The sequence below is a fragment of the Falco punctatus genome (genome assembly GCF_963210335.1).
Source record: "Falco punctatus genome assembly, chromosome: Z".
NCBI lineage: Eukaryota > Metazoa > Chordata > Aves > Falconiformes > Falconidae > Falco > Falco punctatus.
The window spans coordinates 80,895,463-80,912,695 of record NC_137586.1 but is presented as its reverse complement, the minus strand read 5'-3'; the positions used below and the strand labels follow the sequence as shown (position 1 = coordinate 80,912,695).

Below are 17,233 nucleotides of genomic sequence, written 5' to 3'. Positions count from 1 at the left end.
TTTAAAGTGGATGGTTTGAGTCAACAGCTGCTAAAATACAAAGCAAATCCCCCAAGTGACACTTCTTAACCCCAAGCTATTCCTCCTTGCTCAGTGCCTCCCCTCCCAGCTCCAGTGGGACCAGAAGGGGAAGGGGGGATTTACAGCTGAAAACAGCTTCATTTACTTACCCATCCCAAATTTCCTTGCTGCTTTTCTTCACTACATTAATGAACGGAACAATTGAAAAAAACCCAACAAAACAACATAAAAGTTTGTGGGTGAGGTACAAAACACCAGTCATGTTGGTTCTGGTTGGCTGGTTCCGGCTGGGAGGGCAGTTACCAAAGGCGTTTTCCCTAAGGAACTGCAGGGTGGTACAGCATGCTGGACATCATGCCACACGTTGACTCAACCCCTGGGGCCAGGGCACCCCCACAGCAGCCCCCCACAGCTTCAACAAGCCATACCTGTGGGCTGCTGTCCCTGGTGGCCCAGAGATGCGCTCTTCTGTCCAGGGGACATTTGGATTGGATGGAAAAGTGAGGGTGACGGTCCCTAACGGTGCTGTGGCTCCTATAAATGAAAATTAGCCTAATAAGCTTTGTGTGGGTAGGTGTGTGTCCGTCCTTTGTGTGCGTAGGTGTGTGTCCGTCCTTTGTGTGCTTCAGTACAGGTGGGAAATGGGTATCTAGCTCTCTGTGACTCTGTCTCTCAACTTCTCTCTTCCTCTGCTGGAGTGTGATTTCACTTCTCTATTTATACTATTACAGTCACAATTTTACGTCTGTCTTCTAAAAGCGCTTGAATTAGGCTATTTGACATTTCCTTGCACTAACATGCTCTCATCCAGAAACAATCCTGTTTTGGAAGGAGTATTAATATTTCTGTGAAGTAGGAGGACAGAACGGGGGTGACAGGCAAATACAGTAAATAGCAAGCAGCTTTCTGCTGTTTTAATCTGGCGGTGATGCCAGTCATCCACAATGTCTGAATAAACAAGGCTGTCATGATTAATGGTAATTAATTGTAGCGTTGTTATTGCTTATATCTTACGTTGCTGTAGGGTCCGTGGAGATGCCCCATGAAGGTGTTGCATCCATCCAAGGCACCTGCAGGCTACAGCCAGCTTGCTTGGGATTTACAGTGTTGAACCTCATGCAGATATGTGCAGGAAGCCCAATTTCAGCCGTCTCTCCTTAGGAATAAGATAAGAGCTCTGAGGTAACTCCAGAGTTGTCCTGAAAGGAGATGCTCTGTGACAGCACCATATGCATGGCAGGAAAAAAAAGGGATGGTGTGTAACTGGCAAAGGATGCTGTGGGTTTTTGTGAGTGTTACCTGTGCTTCTTCCTCCTCCCTTTTCTGGATGGTATTGTGTCCTGTGGCATATCCTGCTTTAAATTAGCCTGTGAAGCCTGCAGAGGCAGGGAAGCCCCCCACTTTGTGCATGTGCCACAGGTGCCACCAGGGACTTCCCCTCCTTCCGACACCTTCCAAGCATGAAGCCTGATACATGGAGACCTTCCTACGAGCAGGATTGTGCCCAGTTCTGCAGGGTTTTTTTATGCAGAATTTTAGAATTCTCTGACAGGGGATTCTACTGACTTTAAAATTTTAATTGTGAGGATGGGTTACAACTAGGGGACATGCAATACAGGCAGAAGTCAGAGCTGCTGTCATGTATGAAACAGGGATGGTATGTTCTCATACGATTTTAACAGGTGACAGAATTATTTTGGAAATGTTTACGGCTGGGCTAATTTCTTCTGAGTGCTTTCTGATGCTCCTGGAGCACAATAGAAAGCTGGCTAGATGAAACCTTTGAGTAGTGTTTTACCGTGTGAGATCTAGGTTAACTTAACAAAAAAAAGAAAGAAAAAGGAAACGAGTTGACTTCTAGTAGTTTTAATTTATTTTATAGCAGGTCTAGAATTAGTTTGAACTTGTCGTTGGTTTGGCAGGGAAAATAAACATTAAATAGAAGCAAAGTCAATCACTTTTCAACATTTGCATTTTTACAATTGAATGTGTTTACCTGAATTATCACCTCGTAACAGACGTCTCTGCTTTGCTTTGATCTGGCACTACCAAAGGTATTTTACAAGAAGGAGTCATTAAAAACCCCACACACAATTATGACAATTTCTGTAAAGCTCATCAAGTAATATAAGGTACAGGGCTTTTCATTTTAATTTTAATGTGCTGCAGTGTAGAATTAAAAAATAATGAAGTGTTTTAAAGAATCCTTAGATTTAACTTCCCCCCCACCCCCCCAGTACAGCAGCAGCAGATGCATGCTTGATGTGAAGGATGATGGCAAAATGGTCTAGATTTATCTAGAAGGAAGATTTATAGGTTGGGTGAGATACCAAGTGACAAACCAATTGTGCAATTGAGCTAATTGGAATAAAACATTCTGTGAAGCCTGTGAGCCGTTATTACAAATGCTTGTGTAAATATGGTTTGGTTCATTGTTAACTCCTCAAATTATGTTTATGTACAGCTCCAAAGTACAGCCTCTGCTTGCTTGTTTGATATGTCATTGACTGAACCAGCTTCTCTCATTTATATCATTCCTGTGTTGTCAGAGAAGAGAGGAAAATGAGGCCCTCTCGTGAAACACAGATGGGCCAGAGAAAGGAGACCCACCAGCAAAACAGAAGTCTGCATCCAGCAACAAAACAGAGCTTGCAGTTAATTTATTAACTAGTTGCCCAGTTTGGGTTACTTAGCTGTTTTTAAGGGTTGTTGTAACACTGATGGGCAGTGTATGAGTACTTGAGAATTAACAGGTAATCCCCACACTTTTTCCTCTCCTGCTAGGAAACATTACAGTTTAGCATAAAAGCAAAACAGATACATGAAATTATCTATCATGTACTCATAGTAACAAGTCTATATGTAATTTTTAATGTACATTAGTAACAAAGATAGCCCCATTCTCCACCATAAACGCCACAAGAGCATTTGACTGACGTTGTTGTGGACGTTGCTATCTCTAGCCTGTTTAAAGGTGTTAAAGCACTGAATTACTCTAGTGGAGGAGAAATGGGGTTTTGAAGCAATAGCTCCACTGGAATCTGCAGCTAAATGACCAAGATCAGAGCCTGAATGGCAATTGGTGTGCAACTCGCAATCCTTAAAGTATAAAACATTTACTCCTGTTGGAAAATTCAGGACTTTATAAATGGCTTTTAAATTTGCGACCCATAACACGTCACCTTGGCCAAAGAGACACCAGGGCCTGGGGATCATTTGGCCAAGCATAGACATAATTCCCGGTGATAATTCTTCTTGTGCAAAGGTAGGCATCTAAAATAGGCTGTATGAATCACGGTCCCAAAATGACTGTTGATGACGAGAGCAGCCTGGGGTGACCAGCTTCCCCTCACCGTGGTGTCTGGCACTGCAAGGAGCCTGTCTTGGGCCACTGACTGTACCTCACCCTCTAGCATGGCCGCAGACGGGTCCAAAGTGAGATCCATCTCCCTGAGCTCCAGCTTAAATCCAGAAGGGAGACCATCACAGTCAGCAGGAGTAAACAAGGATCTCCAGACTGTAATCTGCCATCTCCAAAATTAAGTGACTCTCCTGCCACTGTGCCTGGGCAAGTCACCCTGGAAAAGACATCTCTCCTCAAACGCTTCCTTAGGTCCACATAAAAACATTTTCACTATGTTATGGAAGTGGATTTTGCTCATCCACTCCAACTAAAAGGTGATATTTCTGTTTTGGTTTTGTTTTGATTTTTTTGTTGTTGTTCTTGAATGGCATTGTGTGTGATTACAATAACACATATGCTCATCAAATGGGCACGCAAGACTCTGCTGTGAAGATTCGAGGGTGTGGGCATTTGTTCAACGCCACTGGTAATATATTGCTTGGAACCCTCTGACAGATTGCTAATAGGGCACAGCTGTTTTACGTGTTTGTGATTCCTTTGGCCACTCTCCACAATGGAGTGGGAGATAGAGCATGTACAGCTAAAATATTTCCCATTTCTTTGTTTCCAGCAGGGAAAAGAATCCAACCCAACCTTCAAATTATGCTTTTCAAGATAAACCCTACAAATAACAATGAATATTCTCATAAAGATTGAAGATAGTTATATACACAACTCCATGTGAAATGAGCATTTTTATTTCCTACTGTCTTTTATATCATATTTTTGCAAAGGCCATGGAACATGTCTTCAGTTATATGGACATGTGCAGCATCATTCAGGCCATAATTTCCAAAGATGAATAAAGCTGCAATTCTGCTGTTTTGCCCAAATCAGATTTGCATATTGTTTAGCTCCTTAACTTTCAGAAACAACTGTGAACAAGCCAGGCAAAATTCCATTCTTCACTAAAGAAGGGGAGACATTAATGGTAACCCCATGCTGATGAGCACAGATTAAATACCTAGATAAAGAAGAAATTTTCTGTTAATTTCTATGTAGCAATAAACAATTGTAATTACAGAATTCTCTTCCATGGGTGAGATACTTTAAATAATCTGTCTCCTAAAAGATCATTGAAGATTGAGGTAATGGCCTAGCTATTACTGTTTTGTGTTGTGTATGTGGTTGTGTATGGAGTGTTTATCAAAAGAGCTGGATCAACAGCTTTGGAATTGGAGCTTTCTTGATTAATATAACAAAGGGTCATGTTGATGTGCAGGGCTAGTTTTTCTCACAGCAGGTTAACATTTGCTTTCCCACTGTTTGGAAAGGAAGGCTTGGAATATTCTCTTGATTCAATCATCTGAAAGGCTGTTGAAGCATTAGATAAAAGATTGTGTATTCCTGGACATCACTGAAATTGAATTAACAGAGTGTTAAGAGGGGTGTCTGTTGAGCTGCACATTTTAATTATTTCTCCGTCTAATGTATGTTTTTCATATATGGAGGAGTATTAGCAATACTGTTATTTAAAAGAAGAATATTCAAATACTTTCTTAATAAAGTAGTTCTTGGTGGAGAAAAATAATCTACAAGATTTTAACAGCTCCACGCTTTTCCTAGTTCTTCCACGAACACTGGCAGCCTGAAGATGCCAAATATGCAACAGCTACATTTTAACAATTCCAGTCATTTGTGGGGGTCAGCGTTTTGGTGTTTGTGCCCATTGAAACCAACAGTGGCATTTTTACCTGCAAATCCCTTTGCTCTTGCCTTGAATGCAGGTGTGGGAACAGATGCACTTAAAGGAAGGCTGATGATACGTGCAGATTTTGAAAACTGGTATCGTGTGCAACTTTGCAACGCATACCTGCTACATGAAGCTGGAAATCCAGCTCTGCCTGGATTCTTCAGTTCTCTGGTTTTGCCAGAGCACAAGTTTTTGCATTTTTTTCCCATCCAGTTATTTGCATACTCAGATGACCTTGCTGAGCTGCCTAGCAGCACTCAAGCAGCAGGCAAAAATATTTGTTTCCTCTAACTTTAACTGTATTGAAGTGAGGCATCAGATTTAAGCAAGCTGTTAAGGTGCTTGTGTAACGTTTGGTCGATAAGTGATCCCACCTCTTTGACCTCTGATTTCTGGAGGCGCCTCTACTCTAACTGATAGTGCCTAACTGTTAGGCAACACAATTAGCAGAGATTAATCCCAGGATAAAGGTCTAAACTTTGTCAGCTATGTCTGCAAAACTGCATGCGCAATCGAGGGGATATTGCACTGACTGTGCAACTAAAAAAAAGGTACATAGCTTCTTCACTTCCAGTTCTGAAAAATTTTGTATCACATCAGCATATATGTAAATATACACACATGGTTTTGCTGGCATGCATGCACTTGCACATAAACATCATTTGTTAGTACCTACACGTGCACAAGAGAGAGAGATGCCTGGCAACATCATGCAAAACCAAGCAGATAACTATCTTCCTTCAAATGATAACCACAGGACCACAACTTCTGCCCGTGAACTATTCCTGGAATTTTCTTCATTTTCCCTTCCAAAGTATGTGATATGTAGCTCAGTAGCTTTTATCCACTTGAAGACATCTATGTGGCCACATAAGCAGTCCACTCAGCTGGAATGCATAATAAAAAGGAAAGTTATTTATGTGGAGAATATATTATTTGGATCAATGAGGAGAAGACATGTTGTTTTGGCATTTGCTTGCTTATTTCTGGTGAGCATGTAGAATCAGTTAAAGGACAATGCTGTTCCTTCGTGGGTTTGGGATTTGGTTTTTTTCTTTTTTTCTTACTGGATGTTCAAGGAAATCCTGGGACTGAGAAACATCTGTGCCCATCTACGAACATCCCCTATGAAAGCCCTGTGCTTAGGCTGATGGCTACAGCTGGGTCTGGTTCTTGTGGTATCGTGGGGCTAAATATGGAGTAAGTCTTTTCTTCATTGGGTAAATTAGTCTGTGTTGAGCTCATTGGTGTCAGACCCGAGCTAGCATCCTTTAGTTTATTCAAGGTATCTCTGTTCTGAACCCACTGCCCTCACTTGCACGAGGTATTGCTCTCTTCAGAGCTTCAGCAATGATTTCCAAAATGCAACCTGACTGCAGAAACTTCTCATTCTAATTGCAAAAGGGGTGACATCTTCTCTACACGGAGGCACTTGTCAAAGGGAAATTAAGGTTATTGTTTCAGTGCTGAATTACAGTTATAAACGTTGTTAATTTTCCCAACTTTGCTTTTTCACTCAGGGTCTTGGAATAAGAGGCAGGAGAGTGGGAAGATGCTGCCTCGTCAAACTCAAACCTTTTCACAAGAGAGCACATGAAGTCTCACGGTGTCAACATCCCAAAAGAAGCCTCAATTGGGTTAACTCTGCTACACGGAAGGACAAAGAAGACACAAGAGTCTTCACATTCTGGAGAAGTACAGAACAAAACACAGGAGAATCAAAGACCAGAAAGAGAAACCCAATAAATTAGTAAGAATACACTGCATGTTTTCATGGGTGGTACGCTCAGTGCAGAACCGATGGAGGTTATTTTGACAGCGTGTGGTTTTGCTATGGAACTTCATACTGAGGAGTGTAGTGTTGAGAAAAGAAAAAAAACCAAACCACCCAGGGCTATTGTGCCAAAGGATGCAACCTCTTGATCAGGATGCTCCTCATCCACAAGACGCCGATAAAAAATTAATACACACTTGTCCAGTTTTTATACTATATCCTAAATACCGGCTGTTGACTTCAGTTGGGGTCAGGATGAAAGGCTGGATGGACCTTGAATGTGACTCAGAAGAAGCTGTTGTCATGTCCTTAAGGCACAAAGCAAGTTCTGGTGTCACCAGGGACATAAAAGGTAGCTGGAAAGTGTCCTCTAAGTACAATGGTAGCGAGGCAGGAAACAAAGTGAAGGGCTGATGCACTGCTCAAAGGGAAGAAATATATACAAAGGACGCTCTAGCAAAAGAGTTTAATTTGGTTTTGTTTTTCAGTCGTTTCTTGGTTGAAATCGCTTGTCATGGCCAGCAGTCATGTTTAAAAGGCAAAATTCCACTGCTGCAGGGAAAGAGCAGGTTAGGGAGGGTTTAGGTTAGGTTACTTCTTTTCAAGTTACCACGGTTGATGAAATTCACCTTGAGGTACTAACAGCTGGCTGAAACAATTTATTTGTGATCTTGGAGGAGTCAAGGAGGGCAGGGGCTGGTGAGTCCTACCCAGTTCAAATACAAACATTTGCCATTTCTCTAGCAAAACCTTCACAGTACCACAGTGTGGTCTCGCCGCAGGACCAAGGAAGAGACAAAACTGAGTTGCACTGAGACCTCTTAAGCTTTTAAAACAAAACCCAAAGCAAGAGAAATGCAGGGCAGGGCAGAAAATCAGGTAAGCTACTTTTCTAATGGCCCTTTTTAAAGTGTGTACATTTTTCTGCTTTCCCTCCATTACTCATCCCAGAGACTTTCATGCTGAGCTCCAGATACAGCATCCATGCAGCACCATGAGGGGTGTAGGAAACAGAGCTTATAATATTTTCTTTAATTAGTGTGGAGGGAAATGAAGAAGAATGCAGAGAAACAATTAAAGAATAGTATTAATTGGAGAGATTAAATGAAAAATAAAAGAACTAGCATCTACTTTTTTTTCCTGCTGCTATTTAGGATTTCTGATCTGATTGGCACCCACTGATGGCAACAAGACTGACACAAAAACACACTCCTTCCAGCAGCACAGTCAGTTCCAATGCAGTTAGATATCTATGATTTCTGGCTCTTCCAAGAATAATTGGGCCAAAGATTGAATTCCATACATTGCATGCAGAGATTTAGAGGCCAAGGTGAATGCTGTCCTTGCGTGGTAGGCATTGGAGTCCACACATTGATATGCAAAGCCAGTTACACCAGCCTGCTTCTTTTAAATAAAATCAATACCTGTAATATTGACAGTTTCTAAGTATACTCTTGTAGAGTTGCTGTCAGAAGACAAAAAATGTAAAGATCTAAATGGTGTGAGATGCGGTTAGATTGCAGTTCTGTACTGTTTAAACACAACCTGTTCACCAGTCTTAAGACTGGTGAAGGCTGCAATTGTTTTAATATGAACAAGCAGATTCAAGTCTTACCTTCTTAATGTTTAGGCTGAAGGAAGCGCAGGATTTTTTGAGCATTTTGCTATGGAAAATACACAGAAACATTTCCACGATATTAGGTAATTCAGTATCAGATGTATTTGTAATTCCAAGCGGAATGGCAATGTTCAAACTGACTGGAAGTGTGACAGTCAGTGCTAGTGCTGTGTTGGATTTAATTGTTTCCTGCAGGCTCTAAAGCAAACAGACAATTCTGCAAATGTTCTTCAAAGAGTATATCCAGAACGCCACCTCATTAAACATCCCCTTGCTGTTTGTTGCATCTCGAATTGTTGTGTTTAGTTGCAAAATGACCTCTTGTAGCTGTGAAATTTTATTAACTCTTCAATCCACTGGCACAGAGATGAAAATAACAATGAAAAGGGAAATATAAAAATGAGTGGGTTTGGACTGGCTTTTATGGTGGAGTGGCACGAGATGGAAGTAAGTTCCACAGCTAAACGATCGCACGTTGCTTGATATTGGTGGTGGTGTTTTCATCCTCCTAACAGGCTGATAATTGGTGTTGTAGATCCATATACACATTTGTCTTCTGGCTTTCTGTTAAGTAAAGTGGGACTGATTTTGCCCTCAAATACTCTTGCTTTATGCATACATTTAAGGTCCAAATTTTGTGCTCTTCACCTTCTTGCTTTCTGTTGTGCAGTATCCGTTGCAATTCTGGAGCCAGATTCACTTATCCCATGAATTATTCCTAAGCAGTGTTAAATGTGCTCCCATGAAGTATGCTCTGAAGAGGCAGTATAAATTGGAGTCACAGTTCAGCCCTTGCTTTCCTCTTTTCTCAAGTGGAAGCAAGACTCAGCAGCCCTTTAGACAGCACGGTTTATTCCTTGCTCAAGCACTGTGTTGGCATTAGCTTGAGCATTTAGAGGTCAGGGAAAAGGCTCGGATTTAATGGGGAGTAGGGTGGTTGTCCACGGGCAGATTTTCCTCTTTTCCTGACTGTGATCTGCATTTTGTCTCATAACCTCAACAGCCACTTGCATCGACGTGTAGCTGGACCTGCAGCTAAATGCACCTTGCTCAGTGCACCAGCTGTTAATTCCACTCATTAATTTCAGGGTAAGAAAGCAAGGCTGTCAGCGCTGATACCCACCGAGAGTCTCCATGGCACCACTGCTCTCCGAAACGAGCGCTGAGCAGAGCTTAGCTCTGCCCTGGCTGTGCAGGAGCGATGTCAAAGGCACTTCGTATTCCACCATTGCCAACACTCTTTCCAAAACATTTGTGGTACACAGAAATAAACTCACACTCTCAAAGCCATTTATACTGTATAAAAGCCATGTATACTGTACTTCCCAACAGTGATGAACATGTTGTGGTCTCATATATTTGGTCCCAAATGTTTCAAAAAACCTTTGTTTAAAATTAAGTAGTGCTGTGCTATTTTTAATTCTTCCATTGCTACAGGATGGTGCTGCACAGAGCTTTAGATTTTACCCATCACCATAATACCCAGATTAAAATAGATCAAGATCAAAAAGAGAAGCCTTTTCATCAGCTCAACTTTCTGAAAGGCTTAGAAATGGAAATTTAAAAGAATGTAAAGACTTTAATTAGGAGTCCAACCAAAGAGATGTGTTTAAGCAATATGAGCTGTTTATTTTATTAGAAAATTGGGAAAGATATATATGTTAATTACATCAAAAGTTAAGTTGTATTGGTGGAAAAAGGGTTCTGAATTGCCAGCAGGACATGGCATGAAAAACAACTGGGGGCTGTTACACACACACACAAGGCTAATCTTACAGCTCAGTTTTATAATTTTTCTTTCTTGCAACTTCAGCAAAGATTTTTGTCTGCAAAGGATCTACAGGATTTCTATAAAGCTAAATTCCATACTTAAAAAAATAATGTAAAATAGCAATAAAAATACAAGTGAGCTGGAACTGTTTTAAGAGTTTTTTCATTGAATTTTACCTTTTGTTCAATATAAAGCTATAATGTTATTGCTGAGCATAAGAAACACATGGACAAAGCAAGACATTTTGAAAAACAGTAACCTCGGAGATGGTAGTTCTCTAAGAAACCTTTAAAGAATGAAATACACATAGCCACATTTCATAGGAGCAAACTGGTTTTTAAATTTAAGATCTAATCTATAAATATTATAAAATAGGAGAATCATGGGTTAGGCACTGATCATAGCTTCTCTCTGTTGATTTCCATTTCAAAATTACGACTGGCTGTAAATCAGCCTGTTTATGAAGCTTGTGTATTTTTAGAATGAAATAATCTCATTAACTTATTTGTCCATTAGGGCCCCTGGTGCTGAAAGCAAAGAAAGTAGGTGAACAAGAATTTATTAAAGAGCTGCATTTCCAGTACACAGTGCAACGGTAATGAAAGGACCCAAGTAAATGTTACTGTTGAATCCCATCCAATAAATGAATAAATAGATAAGTCATTTAGCAAGCTAATAAATAAATATTTCAGTGCACCTTGAGGGTATTTTGAACTTTTTTCATCTTCCATTTAGTTTAACTCTATCAACTCAGTAGACTTGCCTCTACTGGAAGAACTGTCAGGTATTCAGACCTGCATGGGTTAATGTGCAGGTTAATGGATATCCCTGAAGATGCCCTTAAATTAGCACTCTCCAGGTTCTCCCTGCACAACTCTGACTTCAGGACTCAAGAAGGCTACTCCAGCATGGAGAAGCACACACTTTGCCATTTTGCCTGCACTAGAAACAATGCGTGTGCTAAACGTGCCTTACTGGATTTGCTCAAAAGCTGGGGATGAATGATGAATCCTTGAAGAAATATTAGAAATAAAAGTCAGATTTTTACTCATTTTACATTCTGGTGATGCCTCATCTCAAGGATTTTTTTCTTATGCCATGTGCTGTCCAAAAGCAGAAATTCCCTGCCCCCAAGGCAGTGCAAACTGCACATCTCACTATATAGTTTATCAGTAATTACTGCCTTCAGAATATTCTGTGATGCAGATAAAGACCAAGTTTTCATTTTGTTGCTAACATATTTTGTTTCCAAAACTTTCAGAACTGCAGATGTATTTCCCAGGATTCAGTAATCCATCTCAAGTGCTTTTATGGAATGCAGCTGAGATACCTTCTCTGCAAAACAGAACAAAATAAAATAAACAAACAAAAAAACCCACAACAAAACAAAGTTAATATTAACTCTTTGTGCAAGGTAAATACCATAAAGTAATCTGCTTCTCTCCACAGAAGTCAAACAAAATTATCCACAACTAAGGTGTTATCTTTCTGTACTCACTTTCCACTTCAGGTATGAAGCAAAGAAAAAATAATTGCTTCTAAGATGTGGAAAACACTTTCTAATGGTGGCAATAATGACATCAACATTTACATGGGTAGTCATTTATATGGATACTTAACGAGAAGATACACAAAACAGGGTGGAAGTGAACTACCTTTTCATTCATGTTTTTTTAAAAAGCAAAAAGAAGATAATTCAGAATGCCGAACTTTGGCCCTGGTGCCATCCATTAAGTTATCCAGTTAATTTTTTATTCAGAAGTTAATTTCATTCAAATATATTTCAGCAATGGGAAATGTCTCCATGAAGTGATATAGTGGCTCTTTCAGAACTAATAGTCTCTCTCACAGTGATGGTGGAACATCATGCAATTTTCAGCACAGATCAAGTACATCGATTTGAGTTTTCTTAGCCCTCTTGAGGAGGAGGTAGCCAGCGGCCAGGGGTGCAGGCAGCACACCTCACAGCCTTAAGGGGATGTTCTTCTCTGGAGGCTGCTCCATGGAGCAGGGATACCTCAGTATTAGGGGAACCTTCTTAATGACATACCTGGTGCTACCCAGTGAAGATTCAAGGGGATCATTGCGGTTCCCTTCAAATCCAGTTAGAATGGAATTCTTCTGGGAGCTGCACCGAGACTGTTCTGGCTTCCTAATACAGGTCTGGTCTTTCCTGGCTGCCCAGCATTGCACATCACACCCATCAACCCCACAGGAACAGGAGGCAAGAGGAACATTCCTCTAATCCAGATGATGAAGGTGAAGTCAGGAGATGTTCTCTCTTGATCTTCCATCACTCCACACCATGTCGATAATCCCATGATTTACTTTTTTTTAACCTCCCATCAGGATCTGGAAAGCCAATAGCTCCACTTCTCTACTAGCAGGATTTTAATGGAAAATGTTGTTCCTTCCCACCTTACACAGCTGCGATGCACTTATCCCATCCTAAGCATCCCATGTTACTTTGCTTTAGCAGGGAAAGAAAATCAAATGTGTGACTGCAAAACTGGGTGGCCTTTTCAGTAGCTTCACACCAATCCAGTGAAGAGCAGACAACAGGTGGGTGTTGTGGGATTTTTCTTGGTATCAGCCAGTTGGCCTCAGTTAGAGAGCAGTATGTATTTCTTCTTCACAGATTGTCCCACTGCAAAATGTGTTGTCCTCTGTTCCCTGTGGCACAAGAGCGTGGAAAGACTGCCCTGCTGCAAGCGGTGTGAAGTGCCCGCAACCTACAGGTAACAGCACTGGCTTATACATTGCGGTGCTTTTTTAAAGATAAACCCTCTGAATGGTGGGAGGTCATAGTTAAACCTGTTACAGAGACCTAACTTTTACTTGTCACATTAAAACTGGTGGATGGTTTTATTAAAGTGTGATTGCAAACATCTGCCTGTGGAAACTCTACCTGAAATGCCTCTCTCGTTTCATACACTGCGTTGCTTCAGGTACCCATCAGCCCCATTTGCAGCAGACTTGATTTTTTTGGAAGTACTGGTCTGCAGGACTGTTCTTGATTTATTCAGGTTTATGACCCACTGTTTATATTTTTTTTTTAATTTTTAAGTTTTGAGTGAAAAAGCTTGAAAATAGCATTGATCCAAAACTTTCAAGTTTATCTTCATGCCAGGAGTCATAAGCATTATATGATTCTCATCTGAAACAAGAAATCAATGAAGCTGGGTATCTGCAAATGTCAATGAGTCCAGCCTAACCTCCTTGCTCATTACAGAACATAAAACCAGCTAAGGCCTGATCAGGTTTGAGTTTAATTCTATGGCAAACTGGTAACAATTTTCTTTGGTTTTTCACTTTCTAACAGCAGTCTGTTGTAAAATAACAGTTCCCCTCCTTACACAGTGTATACTTACTTGCTAACATCATTTAAACCAGACTATGGGAAGTAAGCGTTTACTTCCCAGCAGTTGTTAAAATGCCATTACAGATCGTATTTAAATTTATACATTACATGAAGAGTAATTATGCTCATGTGAGACAATGGTGATGATGGTGATAAGATCAAGCAGCAGATGTGTGAACATAAATGCCTGCTGCCTTATTTTAAACATCAGATGAGCTAAATGGAAGCTTAAGTATCTTTTGGGGATCATTTTGTTAATTCAATATAAATAATTCTTTAGATTTTATTCTCCGTTTGAAGATATGGTAAATTACAGTTGAATGCTCTTCACAGTGCTGAGATTATAGCAGCACTGACATCATTACCTCAGAGGCAGCTAATTGAGAAACACATTAGGTAAGATGTCTTTCAAAGTGCATAAGCAGGAGAACAGTTTAAAATTTGGTGCCTTCCTTCAAACCCTGTAGGTATTTACCATGCCTGTTCACCACAGAGCCTACTGCAGCACAGCCAAGAGCCACCTTCACATACTTAAAGGGGGCTTAGAAGAAAGGTGGGGACAGTTTTTTTAGTAGGGCCCATAGTGATAGGGCAAGGAGTAATGGCTTTAAACTGAAAGAGGGTAGGTTTGCGTCAAATGTTAGGAAGATTTTTTTTATGATGGTGGTAGTGAAACACTGGAACAGGTTGTTCGGAGCGGTGGTAGATGCCTCATCCCTGGAGGCGTTCAAGGTAGTGTTGGATGGGGCTCTGAGCAACCTGCTCTACTTGAAGAAGTCCCTGTTTATGGCAGAGGAGTTGGACTAGATGGTCTCTTCCAAACCATTTTATGATTCTATGATCTGCCACCCCTTGGGCATTCTCACCTTTACTCATCTCACAAGATCTTCAAGAAAACATCTGCTGGACTGGGTGCGACAGAAACCAGTGGCGGAGTCAGAGGTACCTCCCATCTGTTCTTTGCTCTGTTTTCTTTGGTACCTGCATTGGGTCTGGCTGAGCCCCATCGCAGCCCTCACAGCGCTGTGCTTTGTGTTGGTGGCTAGGAAGGTGGTGAGAACACACCAGCGTTATGGCCACCACTGAGAGCACCAGCACAGCACCCAGGCTGGCTCTCCATTTCCCCTCAGCAGTAGGCCAGGGGTGGGCAAGGTGGGAGGGGACACAGCCAGGACAGCTGACCCAGACTGACCAAGGGGATAGTCCACACCACATGACGTCTGCTCAGATATAAGAGCTAAGAGAAAGGAGGAGGAATGGGGGCATTTGTTATTTATGACATTTGTCTTCTGGAGCAACCACTACATGTACTGAAGCCCTGCTTCCCGGGAAGTGGCAGAACATCGCTGGCTGATGGGAAGTAGAGAATAACATCTTTTCCTTTGTTTCTGCACATGCACCTTTTTCTATTGCTTTATCAAACTGCCTTTATCTTGACCCACAAGCAGGGGTTTTTATCTTATTTTCTCCATGCCCTGTGCTGCTGAGCTGGGGAGTGATAAAGCAGCTTGGTGGGCACGTGGCGTCCAGCCAAGGTCAACCCACCAGAGTAACTCAACAGGAGTATGGGAAACACACGCTTATGTCACACCTTCACCTAACCGAGATTTATCCCTTCCTGCAGCCTCTCAGGACATGGCTAACCACCCAGTGCCCCAGGGTGGGACACTACCTCAGTCCACAGAGTCTGAATTCTGCACAAAATAGCTCAGATGTGGTGGGCCAGGAAGGGGGCAGCTGTGGGTCAGGCAGCAGATGAGAAAGAGGGAAGGACCGGAGCAGTGACGTGTATGTCAGTAGTGAGGTCAAACCTCAACCCTGTGTATATATATATAAAGTGCCTATCACCATATTGATAAACATTCTTTGGAACCGCTCTTGACGGCAGTGGTAAGAACAGGAGTCAGACCGTTAGTACCTCAGCACTTCTGTCTGTTTCCAGCCAATTAAAAAAAAAAAAAAAAAAAAAAAAAAAGAAGCCACAAACCTCAGCTGCTGTGACTCCTCTAATAGGAAACACGCAAACGTGATGAGAGGGGAGGAGAGGAGAGGAGACGAGGGGCAGGGTACCACTGGGGTGTCTCCATACCCCGTGGTGTTGGAAGACAATTCACATTGCTCAGCACTGCCAGTTCTGCTAGGCAGGGTTGAAGGTCAAGCTCAGCATCCCAGGACCCAAAACCACTTTGGAGGTTTGGACTGATAGGATGGCTGCATGGCAGTGCATGTTGCAGCGAGAGCTAGTACCTGTTGCTTCAGTGAAAGAACACGAAGGAAATTGTAGAAAATGGCAGGAACCGGCTCTTGAACAGAGGGTGTAATCATCATTACCCTCTGTCCTCTGCCACAAGCTTTCCTCCACAGTTTTGCTGCCACGGTACGGAGAAAAAGCAGTGCTTCCATCCAGGCTGTGATGGATAGCCTTGGGTGGAAGGAGCTGCACCGGTTATAATGTATCGTTTTTAATTTATTAGAAGACGAAAAGATCAAGGATCGTTTCCACTAACCTTAACCACTTTATTGGTATAAATCATATTAACTGGCTGTTATTTTCTTGTATTTGGCATTTTCTTCTGGATGTTTATTCCGATTCGCCTTGGCCTTCTGCCAGATGTGCACTGAGTGTCGAAAGCAAGTTCTAAACTCCATTTCCCCTGTAAAAAAAAATGAAGAGACATAATTATATTTAAGAGTCCTGTACAGGGGGAAAAAAAAGAAAAAAAAAAAAAGCTTGTAATTTACTTCTATGGGCAGGTATAGAACGAAACAATAGCCTTACATAGACTTATCATGTGAGCTGCTTGAATAGAACATGTATATGCACTGCTTTCATGCAGCTTGAAAAAACAGCCAGCGAGCGTGCAAACGGCTGAAGCACGCAGCGTCTTATGGTGAAGCACTTTGAATCTGATGCTGCAGAAGACAGCACACCCAACATGGGATGTGAAGACAGCACAGGGAGCTCAGCCCTCTGCAAGCTGTGGAATCCGAGAGACAAATTTTTATACATTTGCTTAGCCTAATTCTACTATTTTATACCTATAGTTATAATCTAACTATTTTCAGACTAATGCGAGTAACATCTTCTTGTCACATAACTATAAAGTCTCGTGTCAGAGGGAGGTAAATCAAGAAAAAATTCACTGAACTTAGATCAAGTCACTTCGGTAACAACAGGAATGTGTGTGCATGTTTATATATTCCAACAACATTAATTATTTCACTGAGCTTCTCCCAGGCCAGTGTTGGGTCTTGCAGTCCCCAGGTGATGTATTGGCTCTTTAGAAGATAATCAGTGAAATTAATATATTCTGAAAGCTTTATAATTCACTATATTTTAGACTTAAAATTGTAAAATAGTATGGCTTGAGCTAGTGTTCAGAATACAATCAGAAAGCATGCAGATAAAGCAATTAACCACTTTAGAGCTGGCTTATGGGTGACAGTGTCCATACTAATTAAACTGATTAAGAACTCATGCAGTTTCATAAGAAGGCCAGGTCAGAACTAAATTTTTCTTATAAGGGTACAGTAAATAGGTCACATAGTTAAACAACATTGATACTATTTGATTAATATGCTCTACAAATGC

General features: G+C 41.3%; 1 long non-coding RNA gene across 3 annotated transcripts in view; it reads right to left on the bottom strand.

Annotated features, from left to right (window-relative positions):
• Positions 1-630: 630 nt before the first annotated feature.
• LOC308057005 overlaps positions 631-17,233 on the bottom strand; it is a 141,120-nt gene continuing 124,517 nt past the window's right edge. For 2 of the 3 annotated variants that reach the window (XR_013925088.1, XR_013925089.1), the window contains exon 4: positions 631-16,295. This is a non-coding gene — a long non-coding RNA (uncharacterized lncRNA). The remainder of the gene's footprint in view (positions 16,296-17,233) is intronic. The other variant, XR_013925090.1, reaches the window with a different exon arrangement.